Source organism: Lonchura striata, chromosome 5 (assembly GCF_046129695.1).
Source record: "Lonchura striata isolate bLonStr1 chromosome 5, bLonStr1.mat, whole genome shotgun sequence".
In the NCBI taxonomy this organism is placed as follows: Eukaryota; Metazoa; Chordata; class Aves; order Passeriformes; family Estrildidae; genus Lonchura; species Lonchura striata.
The window spans coordinates 1,682,823-1,690,564 of NC_134607.1; the positions used below are offsets into that span (position 1 = coordinate 1,682,823).

The 7,742-nt window shown below is 42.1% G+C and overlaps 1 long non-coding RNA gene across 2 annotated transcripts; it reads right to left on the reverse strand.

Annotated features, from left to right (window-relative positions):
• Positions 1–244: 244 nt before the first annotated feature.
• Positions 245–7,742, reverse strand: LOC144246297 (uncharacterized). Of its 2 annotated transcripts, none has more exons than XR_013339966.1 (5): positions 7,590–7,741; positions 6,734–6,838; positions 6,213–6,338; positions 4,915–5,071; positions 245–399 (listed from the first exon to the last, which is right to left on the reverse strand). It is a non-coding gene; the product is annotated as an uncharacterized LOC144246297 (long non-coding RNA). The 2 variants fall into 2 exon arrangements; XR_013339967.1 differs by lacking the exon at positions 245–399 and adding an exon at positions 3,607–4,243 and having other exon boundaries at positions 7,590–7,742.

Consider the following 7,742-nt stretch of genomic DNA (forward strand, 5'->3'; position numbering starts at 1 on the left):
TCAGCTTTCCCCTCCAAAATGTCCCTCACTTATTTCCCTGGGGTGAGCTGGGATTTTGGCCATGACTGTCACTCCTCACCTCCCCATGCCCGCGCAGTGTCCGTTCTGTCCCCACGGTGCCCTGGGGACACCAGGGGGTCCCTTTGCCTTTCTCCTGCCCCTTTCCAGCCCGAGGCTCCTCTGCCCGTGTCCCACACAGCACAGGGGCACCAAAGGGGAAAGGCTCCAGAAAACATTTCTGCGATTCCTCAGCAATTATTTATTTAATTAATTATTTAATTATCTAATCACATTCTTCTCCTCTTCCCCAGGGAGAAGAACATGAACTCACAGCCACCGAGGCCTGACGGGTTCCTGCAGCGAGAGCTCAGTGCGTGTCTGCAGAGGTGAGTGCAGCACCTGAAAGGAAAAAACACAGGGGAAAATGGGATTTATTTTGTTTCAAAATTATTTCAAGTTCTTAAAGCCCAACCAACTTTTGCTCTTGCTTTTGGTCAGGTGGAACAGGAGCAGTGGGCAGAGGTGGTGCCATTGATGCGGACGTGCCCGATGCTTTCTGGGGCAGAAAAAGGAGATTAAGCTCACCTTACATCAAGCAGCTATTTAAAAAGATTTATAGCTCTTTAAACATAGCACCCTTTAATTACCATAATGTTTCTTCCATGATTTTAACTAATTCTCAGTGTATTTTATAAAACTTAAAATAACACCTCCTCCCCATAAAACAGACTCATCAAGCATTAGACAAAAAGTCCTTGTGCCAGTCTCAGGCTTCCACATCTAACAGGAAACCCTCCCCATAACCAAACAAAAAAAATCAAAATAACGTACCAAAACTAGTCCTTAGTAACATTAAAAATACAGCTCAACCATATCCAAAAACCCCCCAACTTTATTTCCTCCAAACACCAAATGCTCTTCAAATTCTAAATCAAAAACTCTTAAAAAAACAACAAAAACCATCAAAACATACTTCAAATATAGAAAAGCCTAACTGTATAAATAAATATTTGTCAAAGCCCACAAAAAATATAAAACAATCTAATCAATATCCTGAATATAAAAAACCACTATACAAATTAGTACCATTTGAAATGTAACATAAATAAAAATCTTTTACTAAGAAACATATCTCCCCATAAATAAAACCACTTTGTAAAGATATAAGTAATAATCATAACTCAACAAGCTAAAATTTCTCCAAAACCGAAAGACTTAAAAAACCTTCAATATTTATAAATAATAACATTCAATATGTTGTGTTAATAAAATCAAACTTAAATGTCAATACATTTAAATAAATACATTAAGTTTCTTTTTATCTATTAAAATTAAATTTATTATTCCTTACTATCAAAATTCATTCAGTGTAAATTTAAATGTTATTTAATATAACTTATCCTAAGTTTTATTAAAAATCACTTCTCTAAACTATGCAGTATATGGTTAATTTTCTTAAAAAAATTAAACAACTCCAATTAAAACAACTAAAAGAAAACACTTAACAAACACCTATTCAGGAGTAAAACAATACAGTGTATTATATCATCAATTTCATCAAAAGTTCTGTTCTTCATTACAATCTCTACTCTTTTTATTTTTTATAAGTAACACCAAAAAATAGCAATTATTATTAATATGATACTATTTAAAAATTTTTACTCTATTTCCTTAATATATATTTTTAAAGTTATCCTAACTTTTTCTAACACTTACTACTAATATACTAATTATATAATATAAATATATTATTTTTTATAATAAACAATATTTATTAAATATAATTATAATATTTACAACCAACTTTCATATACTTTATTGCCTCTTTATATAATGATCTAAAAAACACAAAAAATTTCTAATTCCTACTTTTTTATTCTCTACTTATACAGCTCTTAAAACAAGTTAACTCTCTAACTAATCTCTACACTAACTCTATAATTTAACCTAATGTTATCTCATAGTTTTAAATATTTTTCAAGACTAAAAAATATATTTCATTAATAACCTCCTCCAAACTGTTAATCTGATCACTTTCCTCAGTTATTACTACAAAATCACTTCAATATAAAACCCAACTACAACATTAATTTCTTTTTCTAAGTTTCACACTAAGTAATCAGTCTCTCATACATTTCCTCCACCTTCACACTCTCAATATCCAAATCCAAACTCACAATCCTGTCCATAACCACTTTCAAATCTTTAAAAAAAAGTTTACTATATTCAAATCTATTCTAAAAACACTTCTAAAAAATCCAATTATTAAATAATGTAATTAATCTTTAATCCTAACATTTTTACTCTTAACTACTATTTTTAAAAACATTATATAAAAATATATTAAGTAACATTCACCAATTAAAATTTAAACTAGAACCTAATCCTAACTCTACCTAAATAAAATAATTAACAAGAAACCCAAATATTTTCTACGTCAAAAATAAAATTCAAATAATTTTAACTTAACAATTTAAGTTTATCAATATAACAAATAAACTTATTTTTAAAATAAACTTAATAGCATTATCCACAGATAATTATTTAACTTACTACTAATTTAATATTTATCAACTGTTATAAACTCTTAAATAATGTACAATCTTTTAATACTTACTAATTATATAATTTCACGTATGTTACTAATTATAGATATTATCTAAGTAATTCCTAATTATTATCAATTTCTTCTTTACTACATACATTATTTTACTCTTATATTTCTTCATGCTTATAACTGAAAAATTATAACAACTTATACCATTATCTTGCAAGTCTCTATACAATTTTATAAAACAAAACTTAACAATACTTATTTCTCATATCAAAACATAAAGTTTACTTGTATCTCAACAAGTACAAAAACCCAACTAAATTTCAATAAGGAACATAAAACCAGATCACACAAAAAACACACTCACCACTCCACAAATAAAACACCAATGTAAATGCACAGATAAATTACACTATGTAAATACAAATGTAGATTACGCAAGAATTGCAACTTAAACCTGATGTCTTGTACTACACCCACCAAAATATAGAAACTTTAAGTTTCTTTATAAATATAAAAATCAATATTATAAAATTCTTGTTTAATAACTTAGAAATTATAAAATTCTATCAAATATTATACTTCTACTCTATTTACTTTATTTACTTTTAATTATATCACTTTACCAATTAACCAACCTAAAACAAACATTTAAGTAACTTTAACTAAAGTTTCAAGTTTAAATACTTTGTATTTATCTAGCACTACTCAAAAAAATCCATTCTTTACCTACTTACTTAATATACCAATAAAAAACATTACAAATATAAATAGCCCTTACATTATTAACTCTTAATATAAAAATAGTTACCAATTTAAAACAAAAGTCATTTATCCATCAGTAGTAATCAAAATATAAAAGTAATTTTAAACCTTGAAACTTAAAATAAAAATGGTAGGATCACATTTTATACCACCTATTACTTCAACAAGACTAAAATAATTAAATAAATTAAAATATTATCTAAATAAACAATCTAATTCTACATCCCTTACACTAAATAACTTTTTAACAAATATAAAAATATTAAATACGCAGTTTTACAAAAAACCAGCAATAAATTTTCTTTTATTAACACACAAACATAAATATAAAAATTTAATAAATTGTATAAATTTATCTAATCACACAAAATCTACTTATAAAAGTGTACAACTTTAAGAAATATCAAAAATAAGAATAAGTAATATAACAATAAATAAAATTTAACACAATAATTTTAAAATCTTATAATAAAATTATACATTTAAATTATATAATAATAATAATAATAATAATGACACCTTCTTTATGTTAATATATGCGACAAATGCTTAACAAATCCATTAATAATTTTTATTTTTAATACAGAGAGAGAGGGGAGACGTGGGGATGGGAAAACCAGAAACTCCCACAGACACTGAAAGATTTGATCTGCAGCCTCGGGAGAAGCTGGGATTGATGTGCAAGTACAAGACGCGGGCATTAAGCAGGAAAAGAATGAAATAAAAGGCAATCCCTTCTGTTTCTGTGGCTGTCAGTGAGAGCCTGCCCCGGCTGAGCGAGAGAGAAACCGCGTGGGCACGATGGGGAAGGGCTGGCAGGGCAGGGCTGGGGCTGTGTGGGCTGAACGGAGAGTTTGCACCTTCTGACAGGAGGCGCTGAGCAAAAGTCCCCTCGGTGCAGCGGAGCCGAGCGAAGGCGCTGGGCTGGAAAAGCCAAATAAAGGCCGGGGTCAGAAATTCCGGCTGCCTCGGAACAAAGAGCCGTGAGCGCTCCTGAGCCCCGGCAGCTGCTCGCTCTGTGAACCCCCACGCGCCGGGGCTGGGTTTGCCTGAGCCCCGAGTGCCCCCGGCCCAAGAGCAGCCCCGGCCCTTCCCTGCAAACTGCACAGTGATAAAACATGAAAAAAGGAAACTCTGGCCGGCAGGGCTCTCTCTGCGTGGGTCAGGGCAGGGCCCTGCGGGGAGCAGGGCGCTCCAGCACGGACAGCCCGGATCCAGAGCAGCTCCAGGGCTGAGCAGCGGGCTGGGGACAGCTGGGGACAGCCGTGAGCAGAGCCCGTCAGCCTCCCTCCGGGGCTGGGACTGCCTTGAGCACACAGCTCCTCCAGGTGTGGCACCTACAGACCTCGGACTCCTCGCCACAAACGAGTTCTGATCTCGCTCTCGGGGTGACCTGCACCTCCTCCCCAGAAACCGCAGGAATTAGAATTTCGGGCTGCTTTTACAAACTTTATGTCAGCTTTGCAAACGCAAATCCCAGCAGGTCCCTGCTTCCCAGAGCACCAGTCCTCAGCCATCTCCACTTCCCTGGAAAACTGCTCCAGCCCCAGGCTGTACCAAGGTGAGCACAAGTCTGGAGAGGTCAGAACCCTCACCTGGACTGCTGCACTCGGAGCAAGATCCAGCTACAAATGGAATTCCAGAAACAGCCTCCAAAATGTTCCATAATCACACCTTTAAAATGGCTCCACAGGGCAACAGCTCCAGTGCCAGAGCAGCACCTGCACGAGTCCTTGTGCCAGCCCTGGCTCCCTTAAAAACACAAGAAACCAACATCACACAGGCCTTGTTTGCAGAATTCCTGATCCAAACCTCACCTGTCCCGCCCAGCACTGAGGGAAATCTGACACAGCATCCATAGGTAACCTTTGGAGAGCAGCCATCACCCCAGTCCTCCAGCCTGGGAAAGGTTTTGCAGGGAATGGACACAACTTCTAACCCTGAACCTAAATTTCTGTCAGCTTTTGTTAGAAAGATACTGGAGAGTAAATCCTACAACAGATTTAAAACATTGCACAAGGAATAACCGGCCCAGACAAAACCAAACCGCCCCATCTCTGCTCCACCCCATTTCTCCCAGTTTTGGGAGAAATACTGATAGAGTTTGTAAAGACTCCCCTTCCCTGCAGCACTGTCCTTCACTGTACATCCCTGGAGAGGATTTACTCCCTTTTTTGTGCCCAGCAGCAGCTCTGCAGCCCAAATCCCACTCCTCACAGACACAGCCTGAGCAGAGCTCAGGCAGCGTTCCCAGCAGCGGATGCAATTCCGAGTTCCCTGCATTGCTCACGGGGCACTCGCAGCAATCTCACCTCAGCCCAGACTCTGTGCTCAGAGGGAAGCGCAGCCCGATGGGACACAGCTCTGGCCCCACATTCCCCTTGTTCCTGCTGGCCTGGAAAGCCACAGATAAACCCAGTCCCTCTGCCCCTGCACCCTGAACCCCAGGAGAGCTGGAGCTGAACCCAGATCCCGGCGCCCTGCACGGCTGCGCTGACCCCAGCACAGGCTGGGCACTGCCAGCACCGTTCCTCATTTTCCTCCCTCTGCTCCCAAATCCTGCCAGCCCTCCCCTGCAGCTCCTGCCCCAGCCCCAGCAGAGGCTGCCACCCAGCCCTGCAGCAGCTGGCAGAGCTGGGAATGCACCGAGAGCTCGGCTCCCCGGGCTCCGAGCCCCAGACCAGTCCTTGGGTGCACAACAATGCCCAGCCTGCCCCCCTGGGCACAGCCAAACACCACACCTCCAGCATCCCCAGGGAACTCTGGCATTTGCCCCTTCCCTGCTGCCCTTTCCCAGCACACAGGGGTAGGGCCAGGCTGTCAGAAATGGCATTCCCGAGGCAGTTAATCCCAGCAGAGAGGAAAAGGGGAACCCTGCGTCCCTCTGACTTACCCCACGGCGTGGGCAGGACCAGGAGCCCTCCAGTGCACACCCCTGGTGCTGAAGCCTCTTGGCTTTGGCTGCTTAAACACTGAAGCTTCTGGCAAAGACGGGAGGAGCTTAATGATTTTTCCTGTCCTGAAAGAGAGGAGGAAAAGAGCATAAGTCCACTGTGGAAGTCAAACGATCCCAGCTTTCACACTTCCGCTGTGATAGCTCACTATGGGGTTTTATCCATGAGAGGGGACACCAATTCAAATATAAAAATGCCCTTTTCCAGCATTTTTATTCCTAACTATTTCAGACATTAAAAGGAAGCTCATTTTTTTTATTGCCTAATTCTTAGCCTAATTTTAACAGAACCATTTTTATCCCAGGCCCCACTGTCAGTCATTCAATTCTTTACCACTGGACTTTATACAAAGGAAGGGATACCTGGGTGCCGTGTCACAAGAAATCCCAAAGAGAAACGTGTCCAAAACCTCACAGAGAAAGGTTTCAAGGCGCTCCAGTGCACAGACAGCTGCTCATACCTTGTCAGGCCACACCAGTTCTGTCACATCCACCTGAGCTGCGCAGGCGAGGCAAAGGCTGCCCTTCCTCCCAGGGAGCACTGTCTGAGACCACAAAGAGCCATCCTGGGTGAAAAGAACGAAAAGAAAATGTTTTCTGGCAGAAAATGAGTGTCTGTAATCAGAACTTCAGGACAGACTTAGTAACACCACTTTCATATGATAAATACAGGCCATGCCCATCCTTCCAGGCCAGGTGAAACCAGGAAGGAGAACTACAGGAAAAGCAGGAAGGCAGAGCCCCTTATTTGGATATATATAGAATGCACCTATCAAATCAATCAAAACAAAAAATCCAACATATTGCACACACACAAAAAAAAAACCCAACACCAAACTCAATCCAAGAAAACCCTTGTCACAGCACCTGAACCAAGAACCGTAACAACCAACAAGCACACCGTGACCCTTCTCACACACCGACTCCGAACAAGAGAAAAGGACCCAATGAATTCCCCAGGAGCGCCTCAAAAGCAGCGCAGCGAGGGAGGCTGGAAGATGCGGAGCCGCGCTCCCGGCCCCGGGCGCTCCCGGCTCCGGCAGGAAAGCGGCTCCTCCGGCAGGCAGAGGCGGCGCCGCGCCGGCAGACCCCCGCCCGCTGCCCCCGGCCCGGCGGGGCCGGCACCGGGCCCGGGGGGCCCCGGCGGCGCCCGAGCCCCGCGCCCGGAGCGGACGGAGCGGCGGCACCGGCCGGCACCGGCCCCGCCCGCGCCGCCTCCCCCGCCCGCCGGCCCGGCCAAAGCTCCGCTCGGCTCCGCACGGCTCGCACCGGCGCGGCTCCGGCTTAGATCAACAACAACAAAATAATGACTCCTACCTCCGTAACCCCATCGTGCCCCAGACCATTCCAAGGAGGGCGGCAGGAGGGGCGGGCAGAGCCAGGGCCCCGCTCCGCCGCCCCGGCGGCATTTTCCGGCCCGCGGCCGCTCCCGGCGTCCGGAGAGGGGCGCGGGGCCGGGAAAGGGGCGCA